The sequence below is a fragment of the Bubalus kerabau genome, chromosome 8 (genome assembly GCF_029407905.1).
Source record: "Bubalus kerabau isolate K-KA32 ecotype Philippines breed swamp buffalo chromosome 8, PCC_UOA_SB_1v2, whole genome shotgun sequence".
Taxonomy (NCBI): Eukaryota; Metazoa; Chordata; class Mammalia; order Artiodactyla; family Bovidae; genus Bubalus; species Bubalus kerabau.
Window position 1 is genome coordinate 115861335 of NC_073631.1, and position 21868 is coordinate 115883202.

At 47.4% G+C, this 21868-nt stretch overlaps 3 non-coding genes across 3 annotated transcripts; all 3 read right to left on the bottom strand.

The window, feature by feature from the left end:
- Positions 1-859: 859 nt before the first annotated feature.
- On the bottom strand, positions 860-931 carry TRNAC-GCA (transfer RNA cysteine (anticodon GCA)). The gene has a single exon. It is a non-coding gene; the product is annotated as a tRNA-Cys (tRNA).
- Positions 932-6957: 6026 nt separating this feature from the next.
- Positions 6958-7029, bottom strand: TRNAC-GCA (transfer RNA cysteine (anticodon GCA)). Its single transcript has one exon. It is a non-coding gene; the product is annotated as a tRNA-Cys (tRNA).
- A 6073-nt stretch (positions 7030-13102) lies between these two features.
- TRNAC-GCA (transfer RNA cysteine (anticodon GCA)) lies at positions 13103-13174 on the bottom strand. The gene has a single exon. It is a non-coding gene; the product is annotated as a tRNA-Cys (tRNA).
- Between the last annotated feature and the right edge of the window lie 8694 nt (positions 13175-21868).

The following is a 21868-nucleotide window of genomic DNA, read 5'->3' on the forward strand; positions in this document are numbered from 1 at the left end:
TTTAGTTCTTGCCTTATTTATTCCCTTCAACTTTTAAAAATTGTGGCAAAATACATGTAGCATGAAACTTATCATCTTAACCAAATGTTTAAGTAAGGACTTCCCAGGGGGCACAGTGGTAAGGAATCTGCCTGTAATGTAGGAGATCCAGGTTCGACCCTGGGTTGGGGAGATCCCTTGGAGAAGGGAATGGCACCCCACTCCAGTATTCTTGCCAGGAAAATCCCATGGACAGAGGAACCTGGCGGGCTACAGTCCATGGGGTCGCAAAGAGTTGGACACAGCTGAGCAATTGAGTATTACACGAGTCAGTGGTATTAAGTACGTTTATGTTGTACAGCCATCGCCACTGTCCAGAACTTTTTCATTTACCAAACGATACCTCTGTCCCCACAAATCGATAGCTGGCCATCCCCACCTCCGCCAGTCCCTGGTACCCACCAGTCTCCTTTCTGTCTCTATGATTTTGATGACCTCATATAAGTCAGCCCTTGCCTTTTTATACTTGTTCTGTTGGTGGACTTTTATTATATCTTTTATTGCAAGCTGCCTCAGATCCTATTTTTTGAAGCTAGCTTGGTATAAACAAATAAAATCAGGATGGTAATAATTAGACACAAGGGAAACACAAAGAAAGCTTCAGGCAGACTTCCTCTACCCCTCCAGGAAATCAATGTGGCTGAGGAGGCAAAAACACAGCACACGAGAAATGTCACAGGAGGAACTGAAGACTTTACGACTTGTTGGAAATTTAGATTCCATGAGGCTAAATGCATAAGAAGGAGGGCCTCTGTATAAGTAGGAGGTAGAGCTTCCACTGGGATTAAAAAAAAAAAAAAAAAGGAAAGAAGCAAGGCACAGGGGGCACCTGGATTTGAACCAGGGACCTCTTGATCTGCAGTCAAATGCTCTACCCCTGAGCTATACCCCCAGCCACCCACAGGGATATCATAGAACAATTCCATAATTGCAGTCTTTCCCAAGCTGTGCTCTCACCATTGTGTGTCTCCCTAGGGAGTTACCTGAGCTGCTTCTCTAGGTGCCCACCTCCACACCTGTCAGAACTGCCCCCCCTTCCTCAGAGTCTCCACACCTATGCCCACCAAACATCCCTCCTCCCAGAGCCCTTCTCACCCACTCCCTCACTATTATCATTATACTGAGGGCAAGAGGAACTCTACCCAGCCCCTTAACGTCTAAGATGCTTCGTTTCTTTTTTCTTTTTCTCCATCTCCCACTCTCTGGTTCAGTTTCCTTTTCCAGGGATCAAGGCCTGGGACCTATAGGAGGCTGTCACGGTCTTGGTTTACTTCAGGAGAGGCGCCTGGCCAAGAAAGCTGCAACCCCAACTTTCTAGCGGGTGGAGAAGAGTGGGCAGGGATGAGCCAAGAGGTCAGCACAGGTCCAGGGTCTGGGACGCGGCTCCAGCCTGCTTCTTCTAGAACTCAGACAGCCCCTGCTGTACAACCATGCAGTCTCTAGGATTAAGACATCATTGCATTTCTGTTTGCGTCTTTCTTGGTTATGTTGTGCCATCCAATTGGGTAAGATTTTCTACTCTTTCTTTGAGATTATTCTGAAGTGAAATTACCCTTCAAGGGCTTCCCAGGTGGCTCAGTGGTAAAGAACCCATCTGCCAATTCAGGAGACATAAGAGACCTGGGTTCGATCCCTGGGTCAGGAAGATCCTCTGGAGAAGAAAATGGCAACCCACTCCAGTATTCTTGCCTGGAGAATCCCCATGGACAGAGAAGCCTGGTGGGCTACAGTCCATGGGATTGTAAAGAGTTGGACAGGACTGAAGTGACCTAGCATGCACATAAAGGAGGGTGGTTCTTTGGCTAAGAGTATGGGAGTAGCTATGCCCCTGCTAGAACCTCCAAACAGACTCTTGAGATCCATTTGTAGGAGAACGTAGGCTTGTCAAGACTCCAAGTCTCCATATACATCCAATGAGGCACTGCAAGGCAGTCTGCCCTTCTTGGGGGGATTAAAAAAAAAAGGCTAAGAGTGTTGGTAAGAGGGTGATTTTTTCCAGATTTATAAAACACTGAATGAACACGCACATACATCTTGGCGCACTTCTCAAATGATTTCCCCAGAGTGGACTCCTACGAGTGGGGATGCAGGGCCCGGAGGAGCTGGCTGGTGCTGTGTCTTGCAGCCCATCAGCAGGCACCAATCCCAGGGGTTCCCCTGAGCCCTGCCCTTCACCTCCCAACCCCCACCGTCCTGCCGGGTTAGGACGTGCACTCTGCCCCGGGCTGGAGTCTGAACCTGGCAGCATCTCAGTGTGGTCATCAGGTCTGGAGCTCAGCTCACAGACCTGCAGCGTCAGACCCCTTGGACCGGCTCACACAATCTCCCTAATCAGGCTCTGAAGGCCCGATGCACAATAAGCCAGAATGCCCTGGAGGTTACCCCGGAAACCAAATTAGCTATCTAAAGGTTGCTTCCTGAGGCTGCAATCAGAGCAAAAGGGAATTGAATGCTCTTGAGGGTTTCTCAGGCCACGGAAAATGATTATGCATTATTCCTGTTCCAAAGTACCGTTCCTTCTTTAGAGGCCAGAATGCTCCGTCACTAAACTGCGAACGTCAGTGTGTGCGCAGGCATCTTTCCTGGATCCCTGCATCCTGCCATCCGGCCTCGACCACGCGCCTCCCTCTCCCCCACCTAGTGTCTCAGCTCTATGATCTGCTCATTGTTGATATACCGTAATCCACGGATTGAGGGATGGAGATAACTGTTTTTCTACAAAAACAACTCAATCTCTATTTTGTGCCCCATTATACCCAGCAGCAGAAATTTAATTAGTCACCTCAGGACTCCCTCAACCATCACCACCTCATCCCATGTCACACCTGAGTTATGAAAGGGCTTTCCCAGTACCACGTGCTGGGGTGGGTGGGATCTGGTCCTGCATGCCGTCTGGACCATGCTGTGACCTTCTGATCCCACCCTGGTCCTCGCAACCTCCCCCAGCTTCCGCAGGCACAGAGTGGGTGCCAATCTTTATTCCCCTAATCCCCTAGCACCCACACTTTTGGCATTTGAAAATGGAGCACTGACAACTTAACTTGCCTTCCACACGGTCATCCCTCCCCGAGTTGTTAAAGACATAAGATTTACCCAGTTGGGTGGGGGCGGGACGGAGTGCGGCTGGGGGTGGGGTGGGGAGAGCAGCCTTCAAAGACAGGAAACCTGGCTTATGAGCTCTGTTAAGACCCAGCTTCCTAACTGAGCTCTTTGTCTCCCCTCCATGACCCCATTACTCTCCATTCTTCCCAGATGGCTCTGGGTCTTCCTAGGAGGACATGTTACTAAGCGTTTGCCATGAGTCATCACCTTTTGTCTTCAAGCCAAGCCCATGACATAGGTATTCAGCAAGTCCTCTACTTGAGAACCTTCAAGTTGCAAGCTTTCAGAGATGTGAGCCTGCACGGTCATGGCCAGTCACATCAGCTGCGGATGACACTGCAGCTCGCCCTCCGTCTCCTATTGCAGAGGATCCTGCAGCTCTACCATCTCCCACGTCTTCTCCCTCCTCCAGTCAGTCACTCTTCTTGCCTGTTCACGCAATGCCAGCCCCCGTATGCCAGCTGTTCGTCCTGGACTACTGTACTTTTCAAAGAACTGTACTATCAGATTAAAAATGTTTTTGTGTGTGTTTGTTTGCTTGTTATGTATTACTTATGTGAAAAGTATATTATAAACCTATTAGAGTACAGTACTACACAGCCAATTGTGTTAGTTGGGTACCTAGGCTAGATTTATTGGACTTATGAACCAATTGAACTTACGAATGCACTCTCAGAATAGAACTCACTCAAATCATATGCAGGGGACTTACTGTAATTATTATCCCCGATTTACAGATAAAGAAACGAAAGTTTAGAGGAATTCAGTAACCCAGAGAGTCTAACTCCAGAACTAAAGCTGGTGACCATATTGAAAGAATTCTCTCTAAAACACTGACTGAATTGGGTATCTGCCTGGCAGTGCTAGGTAAAACATCAGCCAGTTCCTTACTGTTGATTTCCTTCTAGAATATTTGGGAGATAACGGCTCATCACCCACTGCGTTGGGCCATTAGGTTGTGATCCCCGCTGATGAAGACAGAGGTCACTGTTCATGACAAACCCAGTCTCCAAAAGTCACTCTGGGCCCCCTTCTCATAGACAGACCTCTGGGGCAGCCCTGCTGATGGCCAGCCCCACCACTGCCTGCTGACTCTAGTTTCTCTTTCCTCTTCGAGTGTTAGGGGTATCATCATCCCGAATAGTGGGGCATTCTAGAACTAGAGGTAAGCACTTCCCCCAGTCTCTGGGTGAGATGAGCTATGGGGGGAACCCTTGAGAACAGGGCGCACCTGGCCTGCATCAGCAGCACTGACGCTCAGGTGTCACACATCTGTCACCTCACCTGTGCTGCTGGTGATGCACTGAGGCCGCTCAGGAGCCAGAAGCCGCAGTGACCTGTTCAAGAGGAACTAAGATCCTGCAGGGAATCTTAGGGGAATAAAGCCCCCCCAAACCAAAAGCTCTTTAAAAAAGAAAAAGATTAACTGGTGTGTTGAGGTGTTGTTAACTTCATTTTAAATTCCCCCATCAAACATTCATCTCATCATTTTGGTAGGCTTTGGGGATGCTGGCTTACGACCATTGCCTCCTCAGGAGTTGTGAGTGGTTCTATTCCAATCCTCTACCTTTATTAGCTTAAATTCTTTTATAAAGAAGACTTTTTTTTTTTTTTACTTGTTAGTTCTGTTGGAATATAGTTCATATAGAAGAGGTAGAACAAATGCTTGATTCTTCCCTTTATGAGTTTTCAGGACACTGAATTGACGCCTTCGCCATCTCCAGATTTGACAGAGGGCTCCAGTAGTCTTTGAGCATTCCCTTGTTTTATTGTGAGTGTGAACCTATGTGTGTGTGTGTTCATGTGTGAGCAGACCAAATGAAATTGCCAGACGGGGTGGGCTGCCCTGGAAAAGCCTTTAAATCCTTTTACCAAAAATAATTTTTTTCTTACATTTTTTTAGCCACGCCACATATGGGATCTTAGTCTCCCCACCAGGGATTGAACCCCCTGCCCCTGCATTGGAAGGGTAGAGTCTTAACCACTGGACCACCAGGGAAATCCCAAAGAGAAGACTTTAAATAGAAATCAAGTCCAGTCGTGGAGAGTGATTTGTGTGCAAGGTGGAAAGGCTCAAAAGCTTGATGCACAGTGCAGGGAGATGGGACTCACTGGAGAACGGCTGGTTGGAGCCTCCCAGGATGGGAAGGGACCATTGGAGGAGGCTGATTTCTAACAGCACACAGAGTCTTTAGGAAGAATTCCTGAAGAACCAGGAAGGGCCCTGCAAAGGTTCTGGGCTCGGCCCTGAGGGGGTGTGGCCTTGGAGGTGCTGCTCGCCTCAAAATGAGCATGCCTGGGCTCAGAGTGGACTTCTGCACAGACTCTGGATTCTGGCAAAATGCATCAGAAAGGGGAAGGATGTTCAAACTACCCGTGCTGGATTCCCCACCAGTCTTAGTGGGTGAGACCTCATTTAATTTGATTATTTTAAAATATTAAATTGTTATCTTAAAAAGATAAATATGAACTCACAGAATTCATATGCTACAATGTTCAAAAGATATGAAAACTTATGCAGCTGGAAGCAACCAAAAGTCCTTTAGTAGTTAAAAAGTCCTTACTGAATGGATAAATGAACCGTGGTACATAGGACAATGGAATAGCATTCAACACTAAAAAAGAAATGAGTTCTCAAGCCAAGGAAAGACCTGGAGGGAACTTTCATGCGTATGACTAAGTAAAGGAAGTCCATCTGAAAGGCCACAGTAATACTGTACAACATTCAGGAAAAGGCAAAACTGTGGAGACAGTAAAAAGATCAGCGGTTGCCAGGGATTTGGGGGGATAGAGGGAGATATACAGGTAGAGCACAGAGGATTTTCAGGGCAGTGAAAACACTCTGCATTATACTGTAATGAGGCATGTGTGTGTGTTCTCAGAGTGCTCAGGCCTGTCTGACTCTTTGAGACCCCATGGACTGTAGCCCCCAGGCTCCTCTGTTCATGGGATTCTCCAGGCAAGAATACTGGAGTGGGCTGCCGTTTCCTTCTGCAGGAGCTCTTCTCAACCCAGGGATCGAACCCGCATCTCTTGAATCTCCTACATTGGCAGGTGGATTCTTTACCACTGTGCCACCTGGGAAGCCCATAATGATGGATATGTTTATCCAAACCCACAGAATGTACGACACCAGGAGTGAACCCTGATGTAAACAGTGGACTTGCTGACTATGAGGCGTCCCCATATGTTCGTCCCCTGTAACAAATGTCCTGTTCCAGTGGGGGATGTTGATAATGCGAGAGGTTATCCCTATGTAGGGGCAGGGGGTATGCGGGAAATCTCTGTACATTCCTCTCAATTTTGCTGAGAACGTGAAACTGAAAAAAAAAATCTTAAGAATACATTTAAAGATTAAAATGAAGAAAAAAGTACGCAGTGAAAATTCTCCCTCTCTCATCTAACAAGACTCTCTACAAGCATCCCCGGGGAACCTGTGTTAACATTTTTTTATGTTCTCTTCCAGATAGTCTGCACATGTCAGTAAGGAATGCACAGTCTCTCCTTGGCTGTATTTATAAACACAAATGGTAGCATAACAGTACTATGCTATTGCATCTTGCTTTTCTCATCTAATTTAATTTTGTGTAAATCATGGTATTGCTTACCTGGGAACATTTCTCTTTCTAGGACTCAAACCAGCCCCCAGTGCTATGGGGAATATAGTCCTAAGTAAGGATGAAGGGTAGGGGGTGGGGGTCGGTGGATAATTCCAGGCAATAATGAAGGAAAGCTTCCATACCCTCAGCCTTGCTGGTTACACAGGAGAGGGTGCGCTACCACAAGGCCCAGCAAAGGGAAATTTGGGATAATTATAGGGGGCACCCGGATTTGAACCGGGGACCTCTTGATCTGCAGTCAAATGCTCTACCCCTGAGCTATACCCCCTACTGGAAAAGCTAACCTCTCTCCTCACAACTTCTTACTTTGGTGAGACACCTGGGACAGCTGTAATAATTTTAAGATCTGATGTTTATTGAGCATTTATAATGCGCTAGTAAACTGTTCTAAATTTTTATACACTGTATATAATTTTTTATTTTTTTACCATATATAGTTTTAAAAATTATTGTGGTAGAGAGTGCTATCTTCACCACCACCTTGTTTATAGGTAACAATGACACAAAGAATTGAAGCAACTTGTCTGGAGAGTCCCATGGACAGAGGAGCCTGGCGGGCTACGGTCCATAGGGTCACAAAGAGTGGGACATGAATGAAGCAACTACACACACACCCCAAATCACAAAGCTTAAGCTCAGTTGGTAAAGAATCCGCCCGCAATGTGGGAGAACTGGGTTCGATCCCTGGGTTGGGAAGATTCCCCTGGAGAAGGGAAAGGCTACCCACTCCAGTATTCTGGCCTGGAGAATTCCAGGGACTGTATAGTCCATGGAGTTGCAAACAGTCGGACACAACTGAGCATGTCTTTCACTTTTTCTAAGTAACAGAATTCAGAGGTAAAGGACCACCACTATATCCTGCCTCAGCTCAGCTGCCCTGGAGGCTGAATTTCAGGGTCTTGGTGCTTTGGGGCCGAGCCGCCTCCCTGCCCTGTGAACCCAGCAAATGCTCCCCATTTTATAATGGAGTTTTAGGGAATAGACCTAACCAGTGCCTTGAGACAACCCACCTGGAGCTTCTGGAAGTCAGATTGCTTGAACTGAAGTTTCCTAAATTTCTGAATGAAATTAACTTTTACAAGTAATACTTTCACATGGCACAGAATTGAAAATGTATGAAATAGGAGCTTCCCTGGTAGTCCAGTGGGTAAGACTCCATGCTTCCACTACAGAGGGCACGGGTTTGATCCCTGGATGGGGAACTAAGATCCCGCATGCCACACAGCCAAATAACAATAATAAATTAAAAATAAAATGTACAAAATAGCATCCAGACAAAAATCAAGACTCCATTCCATCCCAGTCTTCCAGCTACCACATAACCATTTTACTGGTTTCTTGTTGCACGTGCACCTTTGAAAGGGAACATTGTCTCTTAGTACCCCAGGGTTAGCTTAATTTTCATTTATGGTACTGCTTGTATCTGTACATACATGTGTATACACAGCTAGATATAAATGCTTCACACTCACAGTTTTATACACTTTTAAGACAAAACAATTTTAGAAGATCAGTACAAACAAAATCACAAACCCAGGAACACTCAAGTTAACAGCAATTTGAATAGCAGATGAAATCATTTTGCTAGAAGAGGCTCTTTGCAATGTGCTTGTGAAGCTGCTCACATCCAGAGACGCAGGGGTCCCCCAGCTCCTCTGCTAACTGCCTCTATTAACACGCCCTCTGACTCTCAAGGCTCATTTCTCATAGGCTAAAGCTGTTACCAAACTCAGGGGTGGCTGCTCACTGCTCAAAAGCCAATTATCGAGAGGCAAGTGTCAGTAGAAAGGAAATATGTTTTAAATAGAAAAGCTGGAAGTCTGGTGGATTCATGAGAAGGTGGACTCATGTCCCGAGACCGGCTCCGAACTGTCTGCTCATCCCTGACAGTTTGTAAAGGGGAAAAAAGCGGGAAGAATCTCAGTGAATCGTGGAGGCAAGAGGTTGGGTTGTGTGTCCTCCGTTGCGTGTAACTCTCTGTCCAGGTGTTATCCTGCCCGTCTGATCTGCCTTCAGGATTGCTAAGAGGGTTGTGGGGGTAGAGGACTAGTCATCTTTTAATTCTTCTTTTAATCTAGGAAAAGAATCAACAGGTTAGGCAAGGCATGGAGAGCACAAGTCAGGAGCTAGGTTCAACTGCCTAGTGATCTCATTCCGACGAGGAGGTTTTTTCAAGGTTAAGCAGTCAGGGATTTCCCTGGTGGTCCAGTGGTTAAGAATCACATGCCCACTGCAGGGGACATAGGTTCAATTCCTGGTCAGAAACCAAGATTCTGCATGCTGTGGGCAAAAAAATAAATAATTCTTAAAAAAAAAAAAGTTAGAGGGGGACAGAAATGGGCAAAGAGGGAAGGGGCACAAGAGCTGCTTTCAAAGTCGGCCTCTGATCTTCGGTCATCAGTGTTACAGCGAGGCATGGTGACAGGGCATGGCAACCCACTCCGGTATTCTTGCCTGGAGACTCCCATGGACAGAGGAGTCTGGGGGCTACAGGCCATGGGGTCACAAAGAGTCATGACTGAGCGACTGAGCACATGACAACATGATTAGAAACTTGAGTACATGCATCACACTGGGCTCTGATTATAAAATGGCCCTGCAAACCAGCCACCATGTGCCTATATCAAGACAGTTGAGACTGTTATTAAAATGTGAATAGAAACTTTGAAAGAATCGTAGGGGAACTCAAACCACTGAGAAGCACTAGTCTGCGGTCCCCTTCATGCCCGGGCACATCCGGGCTGCCCACAGTGTCAGGCCCAGACCCAGAGGTTTTGACTTCTGCTCCCGAATCTTGGCAAGCCTCCTCTCTTTAATGAATCCCACCCCTCTTCCAACCTCTCCACCAGCCAGTGAGAGGAGCCCTTTTGAGGAGCACGCACATCCCAGGGAACACGAGCTGGTAAGCTGAGGAACTACATCAGTCTGGTTAGACGGGGCCGCTTAAGTCTGTCCCTGGGGACGGTCCTGCTTTTGGGTCTGTTGTCTCAGAATCCAGTTCATGGAATTAAAATGAAGCTTTGGAAGTTCATTTTGTCCAAGGTGAAATACCTGACATCATCAAGGCTGTTAAAAACTCCATTTAAGAGCTCAGTAGGACTTCCCTGGTGGCTCAGTGGTTAAGACTCTGCCCCCCCACCAATGCTGGGGGCCCAGGTTCAATCCCTGGTTCATCAGGAAAAAGCAAAAAAAAAAGGGTGGGGGGAGTGAATTCAATAGAAGATAGAACTTTGTTTTTGCTATAATAATACAAGAACGCAAGTTTTGAAGCCCAAGATTTTAATGTAAACAATGTTCTTAGCAGGGATGCTGTCAGTAAGTTCTAAGCAAATGAAGCAGAAATGTTGTGGGCACGGTGGTGCACACATAATTCACAAGTGTATCTAAACAGGCTGTGATACTCTACCAATTTATATAAAAGCTGAATTGTTTTTAAGTTTTTAAAAAACTAAATTGTTTTTGTGACATGGCTGATTTAATACAAGAAAAGATTTCATGATGGCTGCATGTGGGTGTGCGTGCGAAGTCGCTTCAGTGGTGTCTGACTCTTTGCAACCCCATGAACTGTAGCCCAATAGGCTCCTCTGTCCATGGGATTCTCCAGGCAAAGATACTGGAGTGGGTTACCATTTCCTCCTCCACGGGATCTTCCTAACTCAGGGATCAAACTCAAACCTGAATCTCTTATGTCTCCTACATCGGCAGGTGGGTTCTTTACCATCAGCGCCACCTGAGAAACCTAGCAGGGTGTGTAAGAAAGTACAAATAGTTGCTGAACACACCTGTATTGTAGTATAGTCACTATCTTAGACACATCTGTCCCCAGTAGCACTAAGATTTTAGAAATGTTTGAGCCTTTGAAGAACTACTTTGTGAAATTAACCCAAGTGTTCTGCAATGGTATTGGTATTAAACCTTTTTTTTTTTTTTTTTGTAAAAATATGCACCCAGAATTGTGTTTTGCACAAACCTCCACTGGTGGCTCAGATGGTAAAGAATCTGCCTGTAATGCAGGAGACCCAGGTTCGATCCCTGGGTCAGGAAGATCCCCTGGAGAAGGGAATGGCCGCCCACTCTAGTATTCTTGTCTGGAGAATCCCAGGGACAGAGGAGCCTGGTGGGCTACAGTCCATGGGGTCGCAAAGAGTCAGACATGACTAAACGACTAGCACACTACACTTACACAGACCTGTTGGAAATCCTCAAAGTTTTCAACAAATGGTGTGCCCCAGAGCTTCAGCTTTTGAAACCTTTAGAGAGTTGCAATAAATGAAAATAAAATTTGCAAACAGAAAGACATTGAGACATAGTCTTGCAAAAGCAAGAGAGAAACTGAGCACATTAAACAATGAAAGTTCACATGGTGTACAAGAGTTAGTTCTGAATTTCTAAAATTGTGCTTGCAAAGTCTCAAAAGAATCTTTGGCTGAAGTTCTTCATTTCAATTGAATAAATTTACATTCTGTACCTGAAGGGAATGAAATTTTTAAAGCTTGGGACTTTACAACATCTAAATTTGGTGAAATATTCAGGAGAATCATACTCATCTCAAGAGCTTTGTCTAACAAATATTTTTGTAGAAGAAATGTACTTTGAGGGACTTGCCTGGCTGTTCAGTAGTTAAGACTCTCTGTGCTCCCAATGCAGGGGACGAAGTTTCAATCCCTGGTTTGGGAAATAAGATCCCACATGCCACATGATGTGGCCATTAATTTAAAAAATTAAAGAAATGGACTTTGAAGGGAAGCAAAAAGACAAGAAAGATCTGTGAAATTATGTGGCTAAAATGTTTATATACTGCAATATAAGAAAATTGCAACTGGGTACTTTTAAAAGTGCTTCTTTATATTTAAAATTTTTTTCTTTTGTGTTTTGGCTATACACCATGTAGCATGTCTGGTTGAAACTCCCCAACCAAGGATTGAACCTGTGACCCAGGCATTGGGAGCATAGCATCTTAACCATGGGACTACCAGGGAAGTCTCAGAGAACACTTTTCAATTAGCCTACTTTGCTCTGAGCTTACCAGTTACTCCAGCACCTGAATCAGAAGTATTTTCATTAAACATACTTGATCTGCAGAAAAAAGACAATTGAAAGATGCTGTCCAGGGACCTGGAAACCTGTGGGTCTCCTATGTCTCCCCAGAGCCGCCTTGGATCCCAGTCTTACATCTGTCCTGTGGGGAGCAGCCCTCCCTGCTCCTGGCTAACTTCCCTTGTGATGATGAGGAAGGTGGGGCAATGGCTCCTCCCTGGGGCTCTTTCTATCCATCACACCCTGGGGAGCAAGAGGAGCCTCCTGGGACCCTGACCAGCACCTGGCTCCCCATTTCCTTGAAAAAGGCAAGAAGCCAGTGAGGTTTCCCGTGCTGCAGAGCTGTCCCCAGTCCACAGGTGGCTGGTCCAGATGAGCAGGTGCCTTAAGAGGACATTGCAGCCAGATTTCAAAGATTTACCTCATTTATAAAGTTTTATATTGGTCATATGCTGAAATGATTATGTTTTGGATATACTGGATTTTAAAATGTGGAGGGTTGGGTCATTCCTTGGTGGCCCAGTGGTTAGGACTTGGCACTTTCAGAGTGTGGGGGTTTGCTCCCTGATTGGGGAACGAAGATCCCACAAGCTGCAGAGCATGCCCCCTCCACAATAGGAGATTCGTTTTGCTGATGTCGTTTTACTTTATTTTTATGAAAACATTTCGCAGTTTTAATGAGATATAGTTGATATACAATGTAATATCAAAGGTGTACAACATGATTTGATACATGTATATATTGACAAATGATCACCACAATAGGTCTAGTTAACATCAGGCACCTCATATAGTTACACTTCCCCCCTTGTTATGAGAACTTTCAAGATCTACTCTCTTAGCAACTTTCAAATATACAATAAAATATTGTTAATATAGTGACTATAGTCACCATGCTGTACATTGCACCCCAAGATTTATTTATCTAATTCTGTACCTTTTGACCCCCTTCACCCATCTTCCCTTTTTTACTTTGAATATTTAAGGTGGCTACTAGTGAATGTAAATTCAGATATGTAGCTTGCATTCCGTTTCTGGAGGGAGCACTGGTGGAGACCTTGGACTTGGGAAAACCAACCTGGCTGGTGGGCTGAAAGGATTGGATTGCCGGTCATCCCCAAATCCTGATCTTGCAGGTCTCCTGTGGGGATGAAACGACAGTGCAAAGATAGGAAGGAATCTCTCTTCTGATGGGAAAGAGTCGGTGGGTGTTGTTTTCAGGGTGCAGGGGTTGCTTGAACTACAGGGAGTTACAGGGACCCAAGGAAGGTCGACTATGCTAAACTCCAAAATGGAACATCAGAAGGGGGCACCCGGATTTGAACCAGGGACCTCTTGATCTGCAGTCAAATGCTCTACCCCTGAGCTATACCCCCTGATGTTATATGACAGACTCAACTCACACCTTTATGCTGCTGTAGCTACATCTGGACCCTGCCAAACTCCGCAGCCCCGCCATGGGCTCCAACACCCATTGTCATTCCAGACTGGCCCTCCTGCTCTGAAATCCAACCGATCTTCCTCTTCAGGTTGGTGGGAAGATTGATTCGGTCACAGTCTTCAGCCCACACCCGGAAGTGGAGAGGTTGAGGCCCTCTGACCCGGAAGTGCAGAGGTTGAGGCACTCTCGGGTTAGCAGGAGAAAACGCGGGTGGCTCGGAACTCGCCTACACTGCCAAACTTGGGTCCGAGCCCGGCCCGCCTTGTTCGTCCTGCTCTATCTGCCCTTTGCCCTTCGGTCTCGTTCTCCGTCTCCTCTTCTTCGCTGCCTATCTTTCCTCTTCCCACCGCCCTCCAAGCCCCTCAGGGCTCTGCTCTCCTAACCGCCAGACCTCGGCTAGTCCTCCTTCCTCCAGCCCAATCAAGCAGTGCCCTTCTTTCAAACTCATTTCTTGAGTTCGGAAGACCAGGCCTGATGAATACAAGGCAGACCATTTATTTCCAAAAATGAAATAGGAAGCTAAGAAAATTGTGAGTATAACAGGAGCGACACTGGAGGACTTTTCCATTGTAATTGTTGCTGCTGCTGCTACTGCTGCTAAGTCGCTTCAGCCGTATCTGACTCTGTGCGACCCCACAGACGGCAGCCCACCAGGCTCCCCCGTCCCTGGGATTCTCCAGGCAAGAACACTGGAGTGGGTTGCCATTTCATGAAAGTGAAAAGTGAAAGGGAAGTCGCTCAGTCGTGTCCTACTCTTAGCGGCCCCATGGACTGCAGCCCACCAGGCTCCTCCGTCCATGGGATTTTCCAGGCAAGAGTACTGGAGTGGGGTGCCATTGCCTTCTCCGATTGTAATTGTTAGAACATCTAAAACAGCGGAAGGACAGAACACCTGACACCCGGACCCAGGAAAACATTACAAACGTGAGGAAAGATCGTCACAGGTGCCTGAGCTGTGTCGCAACAACCCTCTGACGCAGGGCTGTGATCAGTAAGTACCCCGGCGGCAGAGCGGAGGAACCAAAGGCGCAGGGATGTGCAGTAAGCTGTCCAAGGCGACGTGATTAGTAAGCCAGATGCAAACTCAGGCCGCCTGCCGCTGGAGCCCACACACTTAACCCCGTGCTTTACTGCCCAGAGTTAGAGCGGTCGTGAATTCAGACGGGAAAGGAAAGGTTATTTACATAAATGAAACTGGGAGAGTTTAATTAGCTATTTGGGAAAAATAATTAAAGTAGCAACGCACCTTCTTTTTGCACATCAAAACACAGCCCAAGAGGATTAAAGCATTGTGTATAACAAAACCAAACATACAGGAGAAGAGAATATAAATGAATACCTAACTAATGTCTGAACAGCAGGGAAGGTATGGAAGAAATTCCCACAGAAAATATCAATAGTTTTGGCTACATAAACATGAAGAGTTTAGGAATATGAACAAAACTGGGAGATTAATGGCAAGTTGGGAAAATATTTTTGTAATTTATCACGAACTATTGCAAATAAATTAACGTGTAAAGGGCCCACGTAGGCCATCAATGCATTGATGGTGCATACTCAGTTGCATCTGACTCTTTGGGACTCCATGGGCTGTAGTCTGCCAGGCTCTTCTGTCCATGGAAGTTTTCCAGGCAATAATACTAGAGCAGATTGCCATCTCCTACTCCAAGGGATCTTCCTGACTGAGGGATTGAACTTATGACTTGTGGAAGTGTCCTGTAAGTCTGCTGCACTGCAGGCAGTTTCTTTACCACTGTGCCACCTGGGCTTCCTTTCATTGAATTAGGGTAGATCTCAGACCAAAGAAATGCAAATTAAAATATAACATTTACCACCTATCAAATGAGGAAAAAATTAATATTATCATACTAGTAGTATACATTGGGACTGTAAATTGGTATACAATCTTTCTTGAGGGGAAGGGCAGTGTCAAACCAGAGATTAGTTAAAATAATTAATTCCCTTTGACTTGGTAGTAATTTCCTTTGTTGAAATCCATCCTTAGAAAAACCTGAAATGTGAACAAATGTTGGCTCAAGGATATATAAGACCCCATAAGTGTTATTTAAAATATTTAAGCAAACAAAATAGAAACTGATATGCCCAATACTAAAGAGGTAGTTAAGTGAGGTATGCTACATCTCCATGATCAAAAACTATTGGGACTTCCCTGGCAGCCCAGTGGTGAGGACTTCACACTGCAGGGGGTACCGGTTCACTCCCTAATTGGGGAACTAAGATCCCACGAGCTATTTAAATTTCATATAGTTCACAATAATGCATAAATTACATGCTGTCGTTTCTCAGTCCTCACCATATTAGAATCTGTGGGTGTGTGTGTGTGTGTGTGCACGCTCTCAGTCACTCGGTCATGTCCAACTCTTTTCTATGCCATGGACTGTAGTCTGCCAGGCTCTTTTGTACATGGAATTTTCCAGGCAAGAGCACTGGAATAAGTTGCCATTTCCTGTGCAAGGGGATCTTCCTGACCCAGGTGTCGAACCTGTGACTCTTGCATCTCCTGCATTGGCAGGTGGATTCTTTACCACTAGCCACCTGGGAAGCACCATTAGAATCTCCAAGGGAGGTTTAAAAAACCCCAATGCAGGGAAGAAGGGAACAGCTCAGTTGAATGAATGACAAGGTCACTGATATTTTTAAAGCCAGGGGATTGTGTGTTAAATGACAGAGAGCATTATCTCAAATGTAAAAATATTTTCAGTAATGTTTTATTTTCATAAACTACCTAGAAATGTAAAAAAAAAATTGTTTTTAAGGACGTGCAAATATTTCTGAATCTGAATCAGGCCTCTTAATCTATACTCAAATGCCCTTCTCAGGCCACAGCCTCAAAAGACCAGTCCCTCCTCCTGACCTCTTCTCCCGCCTAGTCATTCCTGAGACTCCATCAAGCAGGTACTTTCCATGGCTTTTCGGGAAGTAAACCTACCTGCTGGGATGCCCAAGTCCATGGACCTGCTGGCATCACTGTTCCTCTTGCTGATGCATTTAAATTTGCATCGTTCATTCCATGGCATAAAGATGAGGACTAAAAGCAGGGGGGATTATGTCTGATTTTAAAACTTTCATCTTCATACTTTCTACATCCTCCAAATTTTCTGCAATATAATGTATTACTTTCAAAATCAGGGGGAAAAAAAACAAATTTAAGCATATTCCCTTCTAGTAATTGCAAGCAATACCATTTGCTATGATATAATCAATAATTGCTTTAAGACAAAAAATCTGGATACTAATTTGGGAAATATGCATTATAATTTACATATAACCCATGTAAGCTTTGATAAGGAATAATTATGTCCATTTTGCAGATGAGGACACAGTCTCAGAAAATTTCCAAGACACTCAACTTCAAGACCTCTTGGTCCAAGTTCCGGGCTGTTACCATACTTCTTCCATCCTTTTGTAGTAAAGGTTGGGTAACTGAAGGAACAGAAGGGTTGAATCAGCCTCTGTAATCACCTCCAGGGATCTGAAACAGTTACCGACACATCTGCCCTATGGTCCCCCTCCATGTTAGGCTGGATGTCAATCTAAAATATTGATAAAGGCTCCAATATGTTGAGTGTTTACTACTTTGGTGGTACTGCACGTACCTCTTCTAATCCTCCCTTTGAGGTAGGTACAATTATTATTTCCTATGAAGTAGCTCAGATTATACCCATTTTGTAGACGGAAAAACAGATACTGGAGGGGTTAACTGTCATTTAGTCATTCAACAAACACTTGGGAAGCGCCCATGGTGTTCTGGGTTCTAGTCTGGCACTGAGGGTTCAGCAGCGAACAGGCAAACAAGGACTTCATAGAGCTTATATCCCAAAAGGTTAGAATGACAAACAGGAAAACAAACAATGAACAAAATCATTTCGGATACTGAAAATATTGTAGGAAAATAAAGCAGGTGGATGTGATGGAAGATGACAGGGTGGGGCGGTAGTGAGATGGGGTCATCAGGAAGTGATGATTGGAGCTGAAGTCTGAATGGTAAGAAGCCAGAGTGTAGAAATTTGGATGCAGAGCACTCTGGGCTGTGGGTAGAGACCACCAAGGCCCTAAGAGGGAGCTGGCTTGGCAGGATGGATGGAGGAATGTAAACAGTATAAAGGGACAAGACAGAGATACGAGCAGAGGGCACTGAGGTGGGGTAGGGGCAGCCTACAGAAGTCTTGTAAGTTTTGACGGGGTAGGAGTGGAGCCTGTACTGACTGCAGGTCTGTTTCCCTTTGGGTCCAGGGGCCACTGCTTTGGAGACCTTCCTGATGGGCTCTTCAGTGGGCCCAACACAGGGCCTGTCCAATTGAGACAGGCTCCCCAGCTCAGTCTGTAAGCGCCTATGGCCACGCGTTTCGGTTTGTTCGTGTTCACCCAGGCGGCCTGGCTCCTGCTGTCACAGGGGCGACTTTCCGGAGGAGCAGGCCCATGGGAGAGCGACACGCTGTGACTCATGCACTTCCTCAGATGTCCTTGTGATGAGTGCCAGGAGCCCGAAAAACAGAACAGGGCGACCCTCGTCTGTGCAGCTGGAGAGAGCTTCCCTGAGGCAGTGACATCTCCAGAACACCCTGGAGGAGGGGACATGAGGTGGACATCGGTGGTCCAGGATGGGCGAGGGGGTTGGGGCTGAGCCAGGGGAATGGAGAGAAGGCAGGACGCTGGAGTGCGGGGAGAGGGGACGGGCTCTTGTGGGTTGGGCAGAGTCCCCTCAAACCCTTGTCCTTTCAGGAACCTGGGATGTGGCACTCCTTGGCAGTAGGGTCCTTGCAGATAGTTAAGTAGGATGAAGTCGTACAGGATCCGGGTGAGTCCTTTATCTAACATGACGATTGTCCTTATACAAAGAGACACAGAACTAGAGACACATGAGAATGCCAGGTGAGGACAGACGCAGGAGTGATGTGTCCACAGACCTGGGGACACGGTGGGTTGCTCGCAGTGAAGGGAGGACTGAGGCGTGGAACAGTCTCCCTCAGAGCCTCCAGGAAGAACCAACCCTCCTATCACCTAACCTTGATTTGGGACATTTTTAGCCAATAAATTTCTGTCGTGTGAAGCCACTCAGTTTCTGGTACTTTGTTACACAGCCCTAGGGAACTAATACGATTCCCAACCTAGGGCTCGAGAGGCAGGCAGGGTCCTGATGGAATTTTGTATTTCACTCACAGAGCCAAGAGAGGACCTGCACTTTTAAAGGCTCCCTCTGGCTGCCCAGTGTTCCAGAAGCGCCGACATCTACTTAGAGTCAGCCCCTCAGTATGACCCAGGGCACGGTCTCCAAGACACTGCCTCACCTGGTCATCACATGTGGCCTTTAAATGCCGGGTGATTCTCAACCCCCATCCTGCCCAAGGGACCACCTTCCCAGTTTCCCAGCTTGGCCAGCCGGTACCCTACCTAACCTTCCCTCCACCCCACAAGAAGCTGAGCCGGTGTCCCTCCTGGAGAACGGTTTGGTAACAAACATCAAAAGCCTTAAAAAAAAAAAAAAAAAAAAAAGGCCAATACCCTTCGACAGGGCAATGCCAACTCTTGGAAATAACTACACATATTGGAAAATACATCAAGAAGCAAACAAATAACCAGTCGGGGCCCATCGTCAGCTTCTCAAAGTCCGCCTCCGCCTGGTGTAAATACATCTGCCACTAGCTTAACCGACTCGAGTCGGAGAAAAGTGGGCGAAACAAAGCGCAGTGCGGGACCAGGGTCCGCGTCTCTCATTCCCGGGTCCATTGCGGGGGCCACCCCTTCCTCCTTCGTTCCCCGTGACTCGCGGGGATTTCCTTTCCGCGCTTCTCCTCGGAGCGGCTTCTCCTCCTCCGGCTCCCACCGGAGCCCTCGGGGTGGGGCACGTCTCGGCGCGCCGCTCTCCTCAGAGCCGAGGCCTCCCCTCCGCACCCGCGGGCTCCCAGCACCCGGATTTGCACAAAGAACGCGCCCCGCGACGCTCGGGGGCCGGCCGGAGCGGGGGTGGGCAGAAACACAAGAAAACCAGAGCGGCTTCGGCCCCAGAGGACTGGTCCCCGGGCGCGCCAGGACGGCGCCGGGCCGCCAGCTCGGTAGGGGAGGCCGGGCGCGCCTACGAGAAGATCCCGCGCAGCGGACCCCGGGCTCCCGGCACAGCCCCTTCCTGGGCGCGCGAAGGCGGCCCCGCGCCACCACCGAGAGGCCCCCGCGTTCCTAGAGCGGCCGCGGGCGGCCAGGTGCGGCGCGGCGGCCTCCGGGCTCCGGGCTCTGGCCGGCAGGGGGCAGCACTCTCCGGCCGCCGTCCCACGTGGCGCCCGCGCCCCAGCGAGGCCCAGGGCCTGGCGGTGGCCCGCGCGCGCTCAGGGATCTCGGTCCGGCTGGTGAGCGGGGAGGGGTCGGGTCGACCGAGGAATCTGAAAAATGCAGGTCCCTAGAAATTAGGTTTACAAAATAATACACATTTATTTAGAACATAACTATATAAAGCTCTAAAAATCCAATCTTTAACTTAAAAATATATAAATTAAAATTAAGGCCTGGCTCCATCATCCTGCGGCGTCGCTCACAGAGCCCTGGGGAGACAGACGCTGTTCCTATTTCACAGGGGCTGACTCTCGGGGCCCAGATTGATGGACCTGGGAGGCCGGAGAGAGAGGCTGAGGACAGGTGCGGCTGTACCCCCAGGGAGCCCAGGCGGGCTCGGAGGGTCCCCAGGGAAGTCTTCAAGGGGCTGGGGGCCTGGGATTGGGAGAGGACTCTACACAGGGGATCCCGATGTGTGTGTGTATGTTACGTGTTGCCCCTGGAATCGCTGCTGTCCTGTGCAAACACAGCAGTGACAATCTAACAGCTCAGCCAGCACCGGAAAGGGGGGAGGCCTCCCTGAATGCCAGGGAGATGGCACTCCTCCGTGCCCCTGCAGTCTAGCTCTGCTGCCTGCCTGCCCTTGGACTCCTTATCGGGTCGCTGGGTGACCTTCCTTGGACAGGCAGGGCAGCCCAGAGGGATTTCTGTCATCACCCTAAGCCACCCTGCGACTGGTTAAGAGGATCAGGCAGTGACCTGGGGACTCTACCTGATATTTGGGCTGAGATATCAGAGGGAAGGATAAATTTTCTGTGCCATCTTTTACAGGCTTGGATTAGCTTGAATGAGGAAATCATCTGCATCCCAACTGGACAGAAGTTCTGGGTTTTATTTGTGTATTTTACTTGTTTCTTTCCTGCACATTTTCACCTGTGTCTTATTCCCTGGTTAATTTAACAGTAGAGTGCCTTGCTTGGACCCGATGCTGGAGCCAGCATGGGGATGACCTGAAGCCTGCCCTTGAGAAGGTCAAGTACATGTAGGCTGCCCAGGGCCCATGCCAGGGATGGGATGCCCTGGAGCCCAGGACAGCCCAGAGGAGAGAGACCCTCAAAGCTCCCCCCCAACCCCCTGCCCTCCGCAGTCAGGTTGTGTGTTCGAGGTCCTTGGGCTGCAACTTGGCCTGATCCTCCCTTGCGTCTGCAGTGGAAGTAAGTGATGGCTGTAAAAATAACTTCTGGGATCCTTACAGCTTCTGACAGGGCTTTTCTGGACATCTGTGCTGCTATTTCCTTCAGCCTTCCAGGAATTCGTGGTGGGTGTTAGCCCGCCAGACTTCTCTGGTGAGATTTATAGGGACTCACTGCAGAACCTGATACAGACATCTGCCTGGTAATGTAGAAGTTATCGAGACTAGAGAGGTGCTGTTGAGTTGCTCAGACGCGTCCAAAACTCTTGTGACCCCATGGACTGTAGCCGGCCAGGCTTCTCTGCCCGTGGGATTTCCCAGGCAAGAATACTGGAGTGGCTTGCCATTTCCTTCTCCAGTAGAGGTGTAGGTGTATCCTAAAAGGAAGAAATCAGCTTAAACCCTGTACCCTATCAAAGGAGTAAGCACGGAATGTGTCAATGGATACATTAAACACACAGTTTGGATTGAGGCTGGGAAGTACTGAAGCAAGGGAGGGGGTTGACAGAACTTGGGGGGGCGGGGGCTCATGGGGTGGGGTTTAAAGCAGCTTCCTTCTCAGAGACTCCCTCAGTGCAGCCCCCAAGGCTGGGAGGGCTGAACAGGTGGGTTTAGCAGCCCACCCCGCCCCCAACCCCAGCCCCTCTGCCTCCAACTATTTTACATATTTAGCTTCTGAAAATGGTTTTATTTAAACAGGGAATTCTGGGGCTAAAACCAAAAGCTTGAAAACAGACAGATGACGTGCAGAAAACTTGGCTGATTGTTACAAATTTGATGAAGATTTTGTGTCCTGACTCTGAAAGAGTTTCTAAAATATAGATTTAGTTTTTACAGAGAGAGAGGGAACACTTCCAAGCAAGCCGTTTAATTTCACAGGTGCGGAGACGGCTTCAAGTCTTCCTACTGGGTGGTAAATAAAATGAACCTCTTCTGGTACGTTTACGGATGAGACATAATACTTTCTCTTGGAGAAATAATGGGCTCATTCAATTCAGAGATGAGTTTTTATTCTCTGGGACTCAGACGTTTCCTTTATAGTAAGTAAAAAAAAACAACAATGCTATTTTCATTTGGGGGGGAAAGTGTTGTAAATTAAATTCTGAAATTCAGTTATATGACAATAACATGCTACGGCAAGTTAATCCTTTT